The sequence below is a fragment of the Columba livia genome, chromosome 3 (genome assembly GCF_036013475.1).
Source record: "Columba livia isolate bColLiv1 breed racing homer chromosome 3, bColLiv1.pat.W.v2, whole genome shotgun sequence".
Classification (NCBI taxonomy): domain Eukaryota; kingdom Metazoa; phylum Chordata; class Aves; order Columbiformes; family Columbidae; genus Columba; species Columba livia.
The window spans coordinates 9,556,087-9,575,705 of record NC_088604.1 but is presented as its reverse complement, the minus strand read 5'-3'; the positions used below and the strand labels follow the sequence as shown (position 1 = coordinate 9,575,705).

Genomic DNA, 19,619 nt, shown 5'->3' with positions numbered 1-19,619 from the left:
TGGAGGATGGATTTAAGACTCTCGTAACTGCAGTCTGTCCCACAGCAGACACCCGAGAAACAGAACACAAAGACATAGAGCATGGCTTTGCATAAACATCACTCTAACATGACTAAATGGTCTTCAGCCCCCAACCTAAAAAAGTCCGTTTTCATTTTGCACCTTACCAGATTTGAATTTACCTACCTTAGTCATCTTTGCACCATGTTCAAATCACACTGGACGTGTCTCAAAGATGTAGTAGTGGGAGGATGAATTACTAAAGAAATTGCCCATAACTGCAATTGGTATGATTTGGGAGTCAAGACCAACATTTATGATTATAAAATTCATTTGGGGTGATGGAGAATTTACCGCTATAATCAAAGACAGGACATCTGAAGAAATGTTGTCTTTTGCCTCTCTGCATTCTACTATGGGAGGAAGGGAAAATGCAAGTTAGAATACCTTCTGATATTATCAGTGAATTTTTTGTTGCTGTTGACGTTCTGGAAAGCTCTGTGGACTGATAATCTGGTTCTCAGATGTCTTTATCACAGGGCTCAAGACCATAAATGCAACACCTGCATGCAACTACAGTGTAACAGTTAAAAAACAAAAGCAGCCACAGATCCTGAGGCTATGTCCTTATTTGCAAGTAGAATAGTCCAGGAGCTACTCTGTGGTCCTAAGGGCAGAATTTGCATACATATAACTGAACGCTCAGACCACCTCTCCAAAACAACTACGAACCCCAAAAAACAGGGAGCCTGCATGTATATTGATTTGGGAACAGCCTCTGGTCCGTACTGCACACCAAACCATGCCTATGCATGGACAAGGCTAAACGTAGCAGATACTGTGCTAATCAATCTCTAGTTAGCCCAGTAAATACAATATTGCAAGCTTTGTATAGCCTTACTTTTGTCTTAACCTGCTTTGGCCTGTCTGGAACAGCAGCTTCTAAGGACCAGCTGGCTGTGCCTGTTTCGTTTCACTTGTGTTTACCTATGCATGGTATAAGCAGAATGTTTATATAGTGAATATATGAAAGGTATTTATTTGGTATAGAATGAAATAGTAATGATTTTAATAAAATTGTCTCAAGTACAGGAACATAGGCCTGATATAAGAACAAAGGATTCAAAAGAGGTACAAAGGCTGTTCTATAGAAAAATACAAGCTTGGGTTGATAACAAGAGTGTCACTGGCTCACACTGGAGATGCCACCACTATGAAGAGCTTACCAGCTGTGACTTAAAGAAATGCAACCTGGGATCTGGGGAAAAACAGCTTTAATGGTAACAAAAAAAAAGAACATAGGAAAAATATCATATGTAAGAAGCATCACATAAGGTGAATTTGGTCTTATGTGTCAATGTAGAAAAAACATATTAGCAGTTATGCAGAAAATGACCTTCCCTGGATCCTGCAGTGAAGAGTAAGAACATCAACATCCCAGTCCTCCAAAGAAAGAACTTGAGAGGCTGGTGATCTGCCTTACTTCTCTACCCACCTGAAGCTGTACACCTTAAGACTCAGATTGGCAGCAGAGATGTGACCATAAGAACAGATAAAAGGTCTAGATCCTAGGAAGTGTTTGTGTAACAATTGAAACTGTCTTCTCATTATTGAGACATTTTGTGTGATGGTATCATAACCCCTTTTTATTTTTTCTTTCTTTTTCTGCAGTAATTAGATCTGGATTAATAATAATTCATTTATTAGACTGTTAAGATTTCAATTAACAAAATCTTGGCTATAAATGTATTTCCTTTGCTGCCCATAAATTCTCAGTGCATCACTAGCAATTAAACAGTGAGACATTGATGGCCAATGCTCAAGTCCATGCCTTGGACATGTCCAGTTTACTAAATAAGCTATTCAAAAGGTCAGCTCATAGAATGTCCTCAGTTGGAAGGGACCCACAAGGATAATTGAGTCCATCCTGTCCCTGCACAGGACAACCCCATAGGTCACACCATGTGTCTGAGGATGTTGTCCAGTCTCTTCTTGAACTCTGTCAGGCTTGGGGGTGTGATACCTCCCTCGGGAGCCTGTTCCAGTGCTCCAGCACCCTCTGGGTGAAGAACCTTTTCGTAACATCCAACCTAAACAAGCCCTGTCACATCTTCCTGTCATTCCCTCGAGTTCTATCATTTGTCACCAAAGAGAAGAGATCGACTCCTGCCCTTCCTACTCCTCATGTGAGGAAGCTGTAAACTGCTATGAGCTCTCCCTCAGTTCATCCCACTGTGTTTTGACATCTGAAAGCTGGAATACCCAGGTCGAGGCTCCATGCTCCATCACCTAGAATATAAATGTCCCTAGGGCTGGAGCACAGACAGAGACAGATGTAATCTCTGCAGTAGTCACACTAGCTGCTCTGGAATGCAACGGTGACTGGAAAGCTGCATCTCCTGGTTTGCCAGCCAAATCAATCTGCTTGAGAGTTGGGAGTCTAGAAATGCCTTTTATTTTCAGTCTTGGGATAAAGCGTATGAAAAAGAGTATATGAAATTACCAAAAAGTTGCAAAGCTTGAAGAGTACTGTACATGCTGAGATGATTTAGACATCGGAGTAATAAGCAACTCCTAAGGAATAATAAGCAACCGCTACCGGGAGATAGATAGAAATAACATCATATAGTTAAGCAAAAGAACCCCTGAGGACACCTTCCAGTTACAAGCCCTCATTGAAGGAAAACTGTTTGTTGGGGGTGTTTGTTTGTTTGGTTTGATTTGGTTGGTTCGGTTTGGTTAGGTTTGGTTTGTTTTCACACTAAGAAGGTTGCTAGCTATGGGTGTCTTACCAGTAAGAGGCATGTCTGCAACCCCATGCTGCCAAGTACGAAAGATGAAAGATCTCTCAAGTATTGAGAGGCTTTTTCATTATTACTGGAACAATAAATTTATCAGTGACATATTTCTCAGACATATCTGGATAGATCCAACAGAAATTATTCAAAACAGGTCAGCTGGAGGGAGTCATGCGGAGCAGGAAATTTCAGACTGAGTTGTTAGGGTTAGATAAAGCTGTGTGCAGCAAAAGTCTTCTAATAGAAAGTGTCATGCTACAACCAGTCCTAAACATATTACATAAACATACAGCTCCATTTTCTATCAAATGCTTTTATATGTCTAATAACTACAAGGTTACTTTGTGATTCAAGTTCAGTGAGATGAACTTAGGCCATAACACATACTGCACTGTGCTCCTCACTCATTTGGGAGTCATCTGGAACTATTGCACAATGAAATATAATGAAAATTTGGATAAGATGTTATAATTAATTCTATTGTGGTGTTTTTAGAAGTTACGAAGTCAAACATAGAAAATAAAAAACCCTCTTCAATAAGATAAAATAATTGCATTCATCATAAACAAGCAAACCCAAAAATGATGTGATGAAATGAGGCTCTGAAAGGGGCATTTTCAACATAGAGTGTTTTGAGCAAAAATAGAAAATCAAGTCTTTCATATATTCTTCATATGTGGTTATTATCTTGTAAAGCACAGAAAAGAATGGGTCAGGAGCAAAAGTCTGAGCATCATTTAAACCCTTAGTTACAGGTTGAGTCAGATTCATGTCTCTAAAGTATTACTTTCCTGATCATAGTCTGAAAGGTGCTGTATAATGGAACATAACTGAGGTCATTGCTATCCACTTTCAGAGCAATGTGATTGACACTGGCATTGTAAGCTTTCTTTAATTACAAGATTGCAGTCTCAGAGAACAAGCCCTTACCCCTAGCAAAAGAGAAATATGATTAGTTAATTCCACAGGAGAAGATAGGCTAGACTGCAAGAGACCATGAAGAAAGGCTACAGAACTGGTATACATAGGGAAAAAAAAGACATATCAAGAATGAATAAGGTGTCAGATACATGAGAGAGAAAAAAAGAACAGAGGTAGTTTTGAAATTTCAAATATCCTTATGTCAAGCTAACTTATTCTCTAGCATTTGGAAACTTAAGGATCAAATTTGCTGTCAGGATAAGCATATTACCACTCCATCAACCTGCACCAACACTACTGGGCCTTATGTACATTTCTTATATGAGCAAGCAATACTATGCATTGACATTTATGTTCAGGTTTTTTTTCAGCCATCCAGGAAAAGCATTCCCCTTCCACAGTTGTGGCCACTGAGGCAGATTTGACATGTATAGTACAGATTTGCATTATTGTCCCGCAGTGATGAAGGGCAGGGCTGCCCCGCTCTATCCTTGGGCAGCACCAAACACACACTTTGCAAATCCAGTTTCCTTTCTCCATTTCTTAACCATCTTTTTCACTTCCTATGTTACTCCTTTTCTCCACCTATGTCACTTCCAAATAGATATACTCCTTCTTTCCATCTAGTTCATCTTCAAGACAGGGCAAAGTCAGAGACCTGTTCATCTGGGAAAGTAATGGAACAGCTTATCCTTGGTGCCATCTCAAGGCATATCAAGGATAAGAGGGTTATTAGGGGCAGTCAGCATGGCTTTACCAAGGGTAAGTCATGCTTGACCAACCTCATAGCCTTTTATGAGAATGTAACAAGGTGGATGGATGATGGCAGAGCGGTGGATGTGGTCTACCTTGACTTCGGTAAAGCCTTTGACACAGTCTCCCACAGTAGTAGTGAGGTGGGTTGCAAACTGGCTTAAGGAGAGAAGCCAGAGAGTGGTAGTCAATGGTGCAGAGTCTAGGTGGAGGCCGGTATCTAGTGGAGTGCCTCAGGGGTCAGTACTGGGGCCAATATTATTCAATATATTCATTAACGATTTAGACGAGGCAATAGAGTGTACTATCAGCAAGTTTGCTGATGACACTAAGCTGGGAGGAGTGGCTGACACGCCAGAAAGCTGTGCTGCCATCAAGCAGGACCTGGACAGGCTGGAGAGTTGGGCGGGGAATAACCTAATGAAATTTAACAAGGGAAAGTGTAGAGTCCTGCATCTGGGCAGGAACAACCCCAGGTTCCAGTATACGTTGGGAAATTACATATTAGAGAGCAGTGTAGGGGAAAGGGACCTGGGGGTCCTGGTGGACAACAGGATGACCATGAGCCAGCACTGTGCCCTTGCAGCCAGGAAGGCCAATGGCATCCTGGGGTGTATTACAAGGAGGGTGGTTAGTAGATCGAGAGAGGTCCTCCTTCCCCTCTACTCTGCCCTGGTGAGACCACATCTGGAATATTGTGTCCAGTTCTGGGCCCCTCAGTTCAAGAAGGACAGGGAACTGCTGGAGAGGGTCCAGCGTAGGGCAACGAAGATGATTAAGGGAGTGGAGCACCTCCCTTATGAAGAAAGGCTGAGGGAGCTGGGACTCTTTAGTTTGGAGGAGAGGAGACTGAGGGGTGACCTTATTAATGTTTATAAATATATAAAGGGTGAGTGCCACGAGGATGGAGCCAGGCTCTTCTCGGTGGCAAACAATGATAGGACAAGGGGTAATGGGATCAAGCTGGAACACAAGAGGTTCCACTTAAATTTGAGAAAAAACAACTTCTCAGTGAGGGTGACAGACACTGGAACAGGCTGCCCAGGGGGGTTGTGGAGTCTCCTTCTCTGGAGATATTCAAAACCCACCTGGACATGTTCCTGTGCGACCTCACCTAGGCGTTCCTGCTCCAGCAGGGGGATTGGACTAGATGATCTTTTGAGGTCCCTTCCAATCCCAAACACACTGTGATACTGTGATACTGTGATACTGTGATACTGTGATACTGTGATACTGTGATCTGCCTGCATCCTTGACATTATTGTTTTCTATACTAGGCTAACATTGAGATGGATATCAACAATTAAATAAGTATTTGTAAACTATAGGTGTTACTATTCCAAATTCAGCAGAACACATGTGCTTACCTGTTGCAGTGCTGCTCTATGTCAGAAACTGTCAAGGAGACTGATAAATTAAGTGAAACAAATAATGTATTCAAACAAGGTTTATTTTTGGCAAGCCAGTTAGAGCTCCATTAACATGGGTTGATTAAAGATTCAAGATGTCAAGTGAAACTGCTACTAGGCAACTGACTGAGGGATTTCTATGATTTTTCAAAGGGTAACCCAGAATGCACAATCACCCCCCACTAAAGGCAATGGCTCTCACCCTTGAGGATTTACCTTGGCCAGTGTCCCAACCCAAGGGGAGAACCGTCAGCTGCAGACCTGATGCTCTGAGAAGGACTGACTCAATTGGCCCTCTGGGCTCTATTTATAACCTAGCTGAATCTGATCTGTTGTAAAATATGGTCATATTAGTCCCCATTGATTGAGGGTATTCTCTTCTGGATGAAAACAGTAATTATGTGGTCATGATGAAAGTCAGCCTGCACTCAGTAGGTTACAACTCAACAGGTGTGAGCGATTCAGTCTTTGCTAGGATGGGTGTACCTGCCACAGGGAGCTCACTGAACATGAATGACTTCATGACACAGGACAGCAGTCCACCAAGCTGGCTGCATGGGTCCTGGAAAGCCTCAGTACAATTTTATATCTGCACTAATTAGTTCTGCTTCACAGAGACCACATTATTCTCAGCCCCACAGCTACATCAGTCAGCTCTGGGACATACATTGCACACACACAAAGACACAATGTTTCTATAGAAAAAAGATGAAGATGTTGTCATGAAGGTCAAACCAGAACTAAAACAGATATTTCCTTTAAAATATTGCAATAAATGCAGCCAGGTTGTTATCAGTTTTATGGGTAGGAGGAAGAAAGGAAAAAGAAAAAAAGAGGAAAAATACTGTTAAATTTAGTACCATAAATCACAAGTCAAAATTGTCCTTTAAAATTTTCACAGATATACATGAATACATAAACTGCTATGACTCCTTAAGAACATGAGTAGTCAATAACAGCATTAGTTCTCATGTTTAAGATTAAACATACTTAAATGGTTGTATACTGTTTCATGACAAAGTCAAGACAGCCTGTTTCTTATGTAAGCCTCAATAATTTTAAGGATTCAAATGTGGAATCATAAATCAAGTGAAGAATTTTCTCTATCCCATGAGTCCAGTGATGTCAGTGGCATTACTGCTATAGTCAGGTCTTCTCAGAATTGGGAAAAGTTGCAAACTTATATAGACCTGAAAGAAATGGAAAAATTATCAGTTGGCTTAGAAATGGACTTTTTTTTGATAAGCAAAGAAAACCCCCTTCTAAGCCCATATAAGTACAGCTGAAAATGATACATTGTCAAGTAAGCTGTTTATATGAGAACATTAGTCCAGATGACATGCTACACAATAGCTGCATGTAAATGTATATACAGGAACTATTCCAATAGTTATAATGCACCAATCAGTTGTTCAAAAGTAATTGAATAAAAAATCCACAAGAATGTGACTCCTCATAGCTCCCAGAAAGAAATAGTCTGAAAAAGAGTAAAAAGGAACAGAGATCTGCCCTTTTCAGTGGAATACTGGAAAACTAAAACATATATGGTTCGAATTCATAAATCCATAGAATGTCCCCAGTTGGAAGGGATTCAGAATGATAATTGATTCCATCTCCTGTCCCTGCATATGACAACCCCACAGTTCACACCATGTGTCTGAGGATGTTGTCCAGTCTCTTCTTGAACACTGTCAGGCTTGGGGCTGTGACACCTCCCTGGGGAGCCTGTTCCAGTGTCCAGCACCCTCTGGGTGAAGAACCTTTTCATAATGTCCAACCTGAACCTGCCCTGGCACATCTTCCTGCCATTCCCTCGGGTTCTATCATTGGTCACTAAAGATAAGAGCTCAGCACCTCTCCCTCCTTCTCCCCTTGTGAGAAAGCTGGAGCTGCCATGAGCTCTCCCCTCAGCCTTCTCCAGGCTGAACAAACCAAGTGACTTTATCTGCTCCTCATACAGCTTCCCCTTCAAACCCTTCATCAACTTTGTGTCCCTCTTCTGGACACTCTCCAGTAGCTTTATATCTTTTTTATCCTGTGTCACCCAGCCCTGCACACAGTGCTCCAGGTGAGGTTGCACCAGTGCAGAGCAGAGCAATCCCCTCCCTGCCCAGCTGGCAATGCTGTGCTGGATGCACCCAGGACACGGTTGCCCTCTTGGCTGCCAGGAACACTGTTGGCTCATGTTCAACTTGCCATCAACCAGAACCCCCAGGTTTCTCTCCACAGAGCTGCTCTCCAGCATCTCATTCCCCAGACTGTATTTACAGCCAGGGTTGCCAACAGTTGCAGATAATACTAGAAGTTTATATAGTTGGAGATAATACTGGAAGACCTAATTGTCACTTTTGGTCTTAAAGTCTATGTCTCTTACAAAAATTAAAAAGTATGTTACTTGGCAAGTTTCTGGGGAAGATCAGTCTCCCAAATGACTGAGAGGAGAGAAAATCATTGACCATCAATCCCAGAAAAAAATTAAATTTTTTAGTCATCAGGTTGCACATGCAAATGTACCTTGATTCTGACTGGGAAGGTCTCTTTCCTGATTTCTAATCTACACACACAAATGAGCAGAGGTTTGAGAACAAGGGCAATGCCATAAACAGCTAACGCAAACCCATAGCCAGAAACTTATGAAATAAAGAAATGAGCAGCCTGAGAAATTTGAAGCAGAGGACACCAAAGAAATAAGATGAACAAGTATTTTTTTTTTGTAGCTGATACTGGGTAAAACTCAGATGGAAACTCAGCTACCACCATCAATATCAGCAAAGATCTTGATTTAGATCATTTTACAATCCTAATTTTTCAGCAGCTACTAAGTAGGACTGCTGAGTTCCACACAAGTATGAAAAATGAGTGTACTTTTTCATTTGATGGGTATGAATGAAACCTCCCAACCTGGCAACAAGGATTCATTCCTATTCTATAAGGAAAAACTGTCCAAAAGCAACCCAAACTGCAGCATTTTAATTTCTCGGGGTAAAAGGGAGGGAGAATTACAGCATCTGGCTGAAGAGCTTGTATACCACCTTTGCTCATCCCAAAGCATATTAAAACAGTTGAGTTGTAAACCCCGCAGATGGAAAAGGGGGCTACAGTAATGATATTCTCTTAAATACAGCCAAGTGGCCCCACATAATACAAATTGCTTAAGCACTCAAGTACTTAACTAGTTACAGTATGTGAAATTGGGTTTAATTTGACAATGCTGTAGCTCAGCATTGTTTGCTTTGCAATTATATACATTGATTAGACTTTGACCATAATGAGCTCTTGCCTGAAGGGGTCCGACAATAAACACAATATTTTAGGAACTCAGGGCTGTAGTGTTGTAAAGCAAAAGTTTTGCTTGAATACAGTCTCAAAGCAGGCTGTGCTAATAAGTCAATATTCTAAAGGCCCGTGGTTAGATGCAAGGCTTCATTATAATTCCTGGTTCCATATAAGTAATGCAAATGTTATTTTTATTCTACATGCACATTAAAAACATAATCCTCATTTCTGTTAAAAAAAACCCAGGTAGTAAACACTCCAAATGTATCTTGGGTTAATATGCACAAGATGGAAATTAAGTTGCACTATAGCATGCATTACAATAAAAACTAGTGAAGTGTGTAATTACTGTTACTATGCTGTATGTTCCGGTATATATCGCTCAATGTAGCCACAGCGGTAACCATCTTAGTGTCACTGTCTTAATTATACCAGTTTTATTGTTATTATTATTGTCAGTCTTTAAGCTTTTACTAAATCTAAAACTCAAATCTACTGAAGCACAGAAGCATATGCTTATTTTAAGCAGGTACATAGTCCCATAGAAGCTAGTAGAATTACAAAAACTTTAAAAATACATCTTTTGGAAGGAATGGGATTAGTTATACCTCTCAAATTAATGATGGGCACACCAGAGATTCATATTACCTTCAAAAGAAATATAAATTCGGTGAAGATTCTAAACCTGAGCATCTTTTTGACTATAGGTGATTCAATTTCTGTTGAACCAGCTCTAACAAGTTTTATGTAGCCTCCATGTCTCCAGAGTCTTTTGAGCAAGGCTGGAAAAGAAATACACCTGGTCCTGCCAACTGGAGAATCCAAACCTGAAGCCCTTTAGGTGTATCATGCCTAACAGCCTGCCTCTATTGTTTATTTTAGCTATTTCTGCTGTATTTATTTCGCTGTTTCTGCTGCCCTTCTCCATATTCCTGATGAACAGCATGTATGTATTGATTCCCATTGTTTTTACCCAACTGAATTCAGATTAGTGGGTCTCTGCCAAGATCTGATGTCACAGCAGCAGGATTCATATTGACGATCTAGATATACATATACGGTTGTAATCACAAATGGATATAGGCACCTGAGAGTAAAGTTTCAAACACTTTAGTTGCCTTACTTTAGGCGTCCCAAATTTCCCCGGGTCTTCCAACCTAATAATAATGTCTTGTCTGTGAATAACTGAAAATCTATACGATCCTTATGACAGAGCAGAGCTATGTAATTATCTTTCCATATTGTTCTATAGATTAGATCAAATAATTATTAATTTTTGGTTTGGCAACGTATACAAGGTCCCCTGATGTTGCTGTATAAATCCTTTAAAAATGTAGTATTTCTTCAATTTTTGTTTAGCCTACATGTTGGTGTGATGGGAGCCACACCCCAGAGGAGCCCCCCTACCTGGAGGTTTGGTCTGGACAGGACCAGGCAACACTGACTAAGCACTCATTCAGGTTGTTACTAGGACTGATGATGAGAAAGGCAGCCTCTCTTTTGTCTTTCCCCCCACTAGCTGTGCAATTAACAAATAACTGTGAGAGAAATGTCTTCATGTTCTCTAAAGGTGTTCTTTGGAGGAAGGAAGATAACTTCCTGCCCTGTTCTGTGAGTGAATAAGGTGAAAGTCTAGTGAAAGTCTAGCCTGGACACTGTAAGTTTTCAACATTCTCTTTTAGTATTTGACCTCATTTTATCCTGGTTTCCATTAATTTGCCTTCTACTAATGTTCTTATCATATAAATGTAATGATTAATTTATATAATTTGTTAGTACTTTATATTATGAAGATATTAATAGCATTAGCCAGTTTATAGCTATATAACTGCTGACCTTGTTTAATAAGCACTGGGTTTACACCATGTGACTGCAAAGTAGAACACATTTCTTATTATAAATATAATGTTATTGATATAATGTCTGTATCGAAACTTGTTCCATAGAGAACAAATGCTAGAAACATCAATCACACATGCTTACTCCTTGCAAGCATACCTGAGTAGCCCAGGAAGAGAAGGTGGATTATATAACCAGTGTGGGCAGGTATTTTATCTCATCTTGCAGATATTTACTGCATAAATAATATAGAGTACTCACAAGAGGAAAGTAGCAATTCAAAAACTCAACTGACCACAAACGGGGCCTATTGTATTAAAGAATCAGAATGATCTGGTGATCTTCTTGTAAGCGGATACATAATTATTACATCCTCAGATCTAATGCTAACAATAAACTTTCTTATGATGCCCCTGGCATAGAACAACAGTCTTTTATAGGGAGAAAATCATGAATTTTGTTGCTAAAAGAAACCAGGGAACTAAGAGTTGCATGAAGGTTAAGTGGCACGCAGGTACAAGAAAGGAGCTGTATTTTTATAATGCACCAAGCAGTGTAAGAAATAGACCAGTTCACCTAAGGAGAGAATGAGTCTATTATACAGTGTCATTTAAAATCTGAGTGACAGCTCATTCCATGAGGACAAGGAACTGAAAGTTCACAGAAATAATATATGAATAACAATATGTTAGCTGTTGAGAAAAACAAAATATCATCCTCCACATCCTCCAACACCCAGTGAACTGAAAGGAGAATGCGTTATTTCAATAAATGCCTTGTGAAAAATTGGGGCCTAGTCTTTTGAATGCTGACTATTATAAAGAGAAAGATTTGAAAATGTTTGCCAGTAGACTAGCAGCATTTTCGATACAGGGATAAGTGTGGAAAGTTCCATATTTATTTCAAAGTTTGAATTCTCACAGATGAAATTGTGGACAAGGTTCTCACCACTGTAAACTCACATAACTTTAACTTCTACATTGGCTGGATATTTTTAAACTGTATTGACTCAATGAAATGGCAATGTTTCTCTTCACTTATTTCACAAAAAGCTAGCTATAAATGAAATGAAGGGGGGGAACGTTACATCCATCTTCAAGCACACTATTCCCAAGTATTGTATCATCGCTGAGTTAAATATCAGCAGTCCTGACAGATTGGTAAGTTAGGCAGATAAGACTGGGATTTGCAGAAAGCACTGAGATAAGTGGGGAAACACTAGGGCTAGCAAGGAGAAAATGATCAAAAAAAGAAAGATAGGGTCTACGTCTATACCCAAGGAGGTGTTCTTGTAGGACCGAGTGACACTTTTTTCTATGAATAGTAAATTCTCTGCATAAAGGATTATCAACTCAAGTGAATAATTTTGGCCAAAAAAGAGGGATTTTTGAAAGTCAAAATATTTTACTTGTATCTCTGTTTCATAAAATGCTTCATTTTTGAAATGCCATAACATTTCATTTGGCATTTTAAATTAAATTGTGTTATTTTTTTCTTCTACATTAGAAAAGGCAACAAGAAAATTGGACAATATAATGTGAAATTAACTGAAATGGTTTTAGTATTTTTTTTAACATATTTTATTTGTTTTGCCAAAACATGTTTGTGTTACTTTGATCTAACTGAAATTTCTAAGTGAATATTTTTGTTTTTGCAGCTTAAGTAAAACTTTCTCCATTTTTTTTGTAGATTTCTAACACCTAAAGCAGTTTGAAAATACATTAGCTGTGAGTGCTCCCTGAAACATGGCAATAAAATATGGCAGCCATTTTTCATCTGAAATCAATAAGTTATTGAGTAAAATACTAACCTAGGATACAGAAGACCTGTTTCATGTAGATTTTTTACTAAATAGAAAAACCTTTAAAAATACACTGTTACCTGCCACAGAATAGCAATAGCTTCTAGTTCAAGCATCCTGTAGATGAAAATGCTAGCCACTAAGTTATTTGATCTAATAGAGCCAAGCTGTTTCAAAACTATCCTATCTTCATTTGTTGTTCATGGCATCCTAATCTTGAGAGCTCAGAGGTAAGACAGGGCTCTGAAGAGTCCGGCGGTCCTTAAAGTTTAAGATGTAATTTCTGACACGACAGCTGCTAAAATCTCTGTACCTTTGGTAAACACAGATCCATATTTTCTCTGACTGAGATGTCAGAGCTGGATTAAGAGGTTTAAACAGGGGAATTCATCAAAATAATTTCAGACATACAAACGGCAACTGAATTTCAACAAGTCATTCTCAGACTTTTTTATAGTCAATGTAGAGCAATAGGATCCTCCAGAGTATAGTTAATCTTACCTGTTTTAGCCACATTTCCTAGGATCAGATAGCTTGTGCATTGGATCTATTTTTTCCCCAGTGATTACAGGAACAGTCTACGGTGACTGCTTCAGATTTTGACTTCTAATTTTTTAGGTATCTAAACTAACTGAACTTAATCACACACAGAATGGTATGTAAGAAATCAAAGAGCAATGTAAGTGTTGAAATCCCATCAACTGCATCTGAATGGATCTGTGAAGCTGTGCAACAGTACATGTAATTTGCTTGGTTCTCCAGGCTGAGGGACCATCAGCTCTCCAACTGCTGGTTCCACCAACATGAGGGACCTCTCAGAGGCCATAATACAACATGATACTGTGGAAATGAGTGGGAATGAGTTCCCAAACTGTGGCACAGTATCTGCTTCCACAGAACAGATAAGACCAGTTCCTGACAGCCTGCATATATTTGTTTCAGAGCATGCAGTCACACCTTGATTTGTGGGGGTGGTCAGTGAGGAGGTACAGATCAGAGAAACAAGAGCAAAGAGGTGAAGTGAGGATCTGAGTTGCCAATACCCTCACTCAGAGAGGGGATTTATGCACATCTCTTGGGCATTTGAATTCCAAGAGCCAGCACCTGAGGAGGTTCCATCTGTTCCTCTCTCTCCTATTACTGTTGGTACCTGAAGTTCCCCCGGTTATGAGCAACCAGCATCACTGCTGCTACTATTAGTAGTACATAAACAAAGCTCAGGAATCCTCGCACCATCTGGAAAATACTGATATTTAAACCTAGTTATGCTGCTTTTTAAATTAATTAATGTAAAATGTTATAGTTGATTGAATGCTTCAGAAGATAACTTTTCCACATACAGTCTCAGTTTTTGTATGCAGTGACTGGTATGTACTCTGGAGCCTTACTTTAAGTCTCTCAGCTTTGCAAGATTAATATCCTTTTCTGGAAAATGGGGCTAGCAATAATAATCACCTTGATATACCTCACCTGTAAATAAAAATGTGGCATAAATGTTAAATATCCTTATTGCTCCAAGTTCTTTAACAGACACCAAACCTTTCTCTGATACCATCAGACATATTTTCAGCTTCAGCAGTTCCCCTGTATTTCCAAGGTAACAGGAATTTCTGTTCAGTAGTGTAGATTTTTAAAAGCCTGTCACTCCATGACTCTGTGATATTAGGGATTGAAAAACCTCATATAGTGGAAAATTTAGACAGATTTTCCAGCAAGTTTAGTCCACTAGTTAGCTCAAGACTCAAGGACACAGTTTGAGCTGCAACATCTGCAAGTCAAGGAGTCAGAAGTTTCCTCTATATGTAAGTCTTTAGGAACCAAATCTGAAGTAGCACATCTGCATCTCTGACCCAGCACACTATAGTGTTCTTGAATCTTAGTGCTACCTGCAGTAGCAGCGAAGTATGACACCCACATTAAGAATTAAGGCTTTTTTTCCAAGCCTTTCAATAATGGCACTATGATACTGTGTCATTATACAGAAAAAACAAACAAACAAACAAACAACACACACACCAGCCACTCACTGAATCATGTCCAAGCACCATGTGAATTACTTGGAATATGTCCTGCCTGCCAAAAGAATGACAAGCTGACACTTTCAGTAGTAATTTATGCAAAACATCCTATGCAAAGTGTTTATTGTAAGAAGTATAACCAAAGAATGCAGATTGACTTCATTGTTTATCAGTTAGTCATTAATGTTAAGCATGTCAGTGTGTTGACACCTGGCATTTAATGCCGAAGAGGAAATAAAAATAATGGTTAAAATAGAATAAAAGAATGAGGCAGAACCATTCTACTGTCTCATTCCATAACGCAGTTATAGCAAGTCTTGTGTGTTCTGTAAGGAAAGTATTTGTTTCTTTCAGGGTGCTTTAAGGCCTCTCTCTGAAGTCCACTGAAACCAAAAGAAATATTTCCAGAATTTTGGTCCTTTTTTGGTGCAAAATCAAGCTCTGTATGGAGGAAATATGAGATGGTTGTAGGAATGTACCACATATATACCTGGTGAGTCAGTGGATAAATGATACCTGGAGAATTACAACTATTAAACAAGAGGAAATTTTGGCATGTGATAGATAGACCTAATTGCTGTTCACCTCTCAAATAAAAGGTATGCTTCTGGGCAAAAAACTCTGCTAAATAGGGCCATTTTATGTACATAGTGCCTCTGAGCACTGCGGATGGGGTTGTCCTCCATAAATTTAGAATCCACAGCTTCAGATCATCTGATCTAGTCAAACTAGCTGCCTGTTCCAAGCAATGGAGATAAATGGGCGCATCCAGATTATAACAGGGTGACCTATCTTTCCTGTGCTGAACCTCTATCTATAAGGGTGGTTTAGGGTGACAACTTGAGGTATGGAAATCAACTACACAAATGGAACATCCTTAGCTATGCACAAACGCATAATACCACAATTCTTAATATCCAAGCCAAACACTTAGGTGGTAAGATTAATTTTCTTTATTAATAAATTTCTGCATTCTTCTTTAAAATCTGAGGTCTTTTTCTAGGTATTTTCAAAGTCAAATTCCAGACATAGGCTCCTTATGTAACATATATCATTATACAAGGATGAGTTGGAAACAAATTTACCGTGGAAGGAATCACTGGATGCGATCTTTTTTTTTTTCCTACTTCAGACATGATGCTATAATGTATACAGACAAACTGCACAAATTTACCAGATGCAATTTTCAAGACTAAATTGCAAAGGTAGCCGACTAAATAAACAGTCTGTTTTGAAGTGGCGGTATGCACCCAAAGCTACAAAATAATTAGAGGTTTGGGGTGCACTGATCTCCAGATGTGCAACTCATCCTAACTTGAAGAGTTCAGTTTTCAGGTGATGGTTAAAAGTGTGTTTTTACCTCATTGTACCTTAGAAAATGTTTACAACAGTAGAAGATTTTTTCTGGCATTAGCAGCAGCAGCTGAAGGACATAAGTATGTTGTTTAATACAATTCTTTATGACCGCATATGCTCAGGGCTTATGATTTTATATCTCTTCTGAGAAGTAAAGGCATGGCAGCTGTAGAAGTGCACAATATAGGTGCGTCTTTAAAAGCAGCAAAGTATGATGGCAGTTGTTGCAATATGAAGTGAAAGCAACAGCAAATGAATATGCCTGGCAGCTTCTTTGTATAGCATCAATTCTATTATTCCAGATAAGAGGAGTAAAATGTTCACTATAGCATTTGGAGAAGTGCTCAAATCCTGTGCTACAATAGATTGGTGAAACAAATGTGATAGGAAGTAATATTTCCCTTGTTCAAGCTGTTTACATTCAAAATTGAAGTCCATTGACTATTGCCCCTAACTGCCAGTTCATAAATAGTGCTAAATTTTGCATTCATGTTTTTCTGTGGGTGAAACATCACATGTAATAATTTCCAGAGGATCATTTGTAAACCAAGTCTTTAAAAATACCACCTTTCTGTCCTTCAGCAGAATCACATCATGCCTTCCATCTTTAAGCAGAATTTTGCAGTCCACATGAAAAGTATTTTTTGCCCTTAAATTATTCTTTTTTTTCTAACAATGGCCTACAGATCAATATGAGCTATTCACTCAAGGGTCTACTTTTTGACGTCAGAGATGACAGAGGCAAAATTCTGTTCACTACTGAAAATTTAGCCATGATTATTTTAACAGATAGATTTTGCCTTTACAGCTCCAGCTCAAAATCCATAAAGGACATGTCATTTTTTTTTTTTTTCTTCTCTCCCTCTCATTTAATAAAAAGTTACAGTTTGGTTCAAAAGTGTCATTTTAATATTTCCACCCACTCTTGTTCAGTTTGGCTGCTATGGAAGAAGGAAAAGGTGTTGTGCATTCCTAAATAGGCACTGGTGAGCAGATGGACTCTAGCTAAAAAATTCTGGGTGCGAGAAATCAGAAGTGTTTCATTTCCATGTCTGCTGTATTGGCAATGCAAACTCTGGTTCTGCTCAGACATGCAGATTCCAAGAGTGGGAGATTGGAGATCTCAGAAGTTTCTGTGAAGCTTTAGAAACACAGTGAAAATATGATGTATTGTGAAAATGTGGAAAGTGTGGAAAAAAAAAAAGAAGACAGCAAAACCTCGAAAGTATACGAAAGTATAATTTTGCAATTACAAATCTGACTGCACATGCAAACTCTCTGCCTGCTTACTATCACTATACTCCTAAATTTCCAAATGCAGTTATCAAGATAATTAAATGGTCCAAGTCTAAAGCTGACATTGTGGTTCAGCATATTTAATCAGATCTATTCCCTGTGTGTCATTTCTTCCTCTCTCCACACCATCTTCCTTGCAAGATGTTCTCAGCTTGGTAACTGTCAGTGGAGTACTAAAGATTTGTTTTTAATAATTATTTGTAGTAGATTGTTGTCTAAAGACCCATATCAGATCCTGATTGTGCTGAGCTTGTAGAAACAAAGCAGAGAGACAATCGATGACCAAAACAACTTGTTAGGGTAGGGGACCATGAGGCTTCTACAGAACAGGAAGTATATTGCAAACCTTTACCTCCTCCAGCAAGGAAACACTAGCCTAGGTCCCTTGCAAATTAAGGTCAGTCATGAACGCTGTACTTACCCAGAAACAACAAACACGGGTACTGAATCTAATCTAGAAAGTCATAAATTCTGGTCTACCCCTGTTCATCTACCTTCACCACTATACCTACAAGAAGATATTTTGTTTTCTGAGCTTGTTTTCACAAGGTCAAATTGCTGGTGAACGAAGATGAAATAACATTTTTCCCTTCCCCTACCCACACATGAATCAGGAATGAAGCTGGTCCTTCTGCTACTGAGAATATGGGGACTGATTACTACACACCCTCACAGAGCACCTATGGCATGGAAGAGGTTAAGGGGAAGAGAGAAGGAATTACTCATGACTCAGCACTGAATTTCTGGAAACTAAGAGTAAAATGACAGGTCTACAATTGCCTAATTGTTATTGCCTGGTTGGCAGTTCAGGTCCAGGAAGAAGCCATGCAAACCATCCTTGTGTTACCATGAGGCCTGTAGGAACTAGTCTTCCCTAAATTTATGGATCAAAGCAGACAACATTATCAAATAGTGTTTTTATTAGAGAATTTGAGGAGAAAAAAAACAGGCCTAACTTTGATCCCAGGAAATTAAAGTCACATGGTAGGCAATGCGTATCACCCGCCTGCTCCTAGATGCATGTTCATAACCTGAGATAAACATTTCTCACCATACTGCCTTTATTGTTAGATAATATAGATTTCCCATCTTAAAAATATTGCTATCAAGTATCTCATAATGCCTGTGCCATAGCAACCTATTACTGTGATTTACTTTGACAGGAGACAATGGGTATTTTATTGTTTGACCCGTTCTGCTCTTGCGATGTAGGCTATTTTTTTTATAGGAGCTGTTTTATTTAATCTTTCAGCAGGTGGTATTGAATCTTCACATCATATTTTCCCTTACCAAGGTATGCTTTTAGAGTAAATAGTATAATGAAAATCCAGGATTTCAGAGAAAGGCATCCACTTAAGCAATTCTGCACTCTTATCTCAGAAAAGGTCTGTCTCTAAAAATGTATGTATTACAAAAATTCAAGGAAACCTCTTTTTCTTTAACATGTGAGAAAAACTGTGGATGGAACCAAACCTTGTTAAGTTGAATGAGAAACCTTCAAATGGCTTAAATTGGGCTTACCTCCCTCAAAAGGCCAATGTTACGACTACTGAGTAACCATCATGGTGACCATCCTGAGAATCAGGTATATAGGAAGGCTATCTCAAGAATTTTTGGCTATTTGGTAATGAGATTACTGCAGTACATTTTTTGCAAATAAAAGGTTTCTACAACGACAAAGGAGGGAAATAACTACCATCTTGCCCCTTACCTCATAAGCATGCATTACTGCAGTGTGAGCTAAAAGTTGAACCATACAAAGTTGAATTGCGTAATTCTCACCATCAGAGGTTCCAGACTCTGGGAATCAGGCACAGAACTGTAAAACTCATTCATCAGCAGAATCAACACATACGTCTGGAGGAACTGAGATGAAGCCCAATGTCAGTGCTTAACTCGAACTTAACGTGTCATTGATGTTCCATTTGTAGCATTTGCTTCCATTTGGGCCCTCTAGGCTGGCAAGTCAGCAAGTCTGGGAATCTTCCTTAAGATGACTCATTCTTCCAAACATTTTGAACCTGGTCCAAAGACTTAGAAACAGAGTAATTTCTACAATAAACACATGGATGCCAAAGCCAGAGTCCTAAAACAGTGAGCCTCTTTGACAGGAGCAAGAACTGCTTGCGTATGAAGGAAATCTAAATAATCA

At 39.1% G+C, this 19,619-nt stretch overlaps 1 long non-coding RNA gene across 2 annotated transcripts in view; it reads right to left on the bottom strand.

Annotated features, from left to right (window-relative positions):
- Window positions 1-5,299: 5,299 nt before the first annotated feature.
- LOC110364389 (uncharacterized) overlaps window positions 5,300-19,619 on the bottom strand; it is a 219,957-nt gene continuing 205,637 nt past the window's right edge. Inside the window, exon 3 of one of the 2 annotated variants that reach the window (XR_010471095.1) lies at window positions 5,300-7,071. This is a non-coding gene — a long non-coding RNA (uncharacterized LOC110364389). Of the gene's footprint in view, window positions 7,072-18,479; window positions 19,501-19,619 lie in introns of those variants that run through there. The other variant, XR_010471094.1, reaches the window with a different exon arrangement.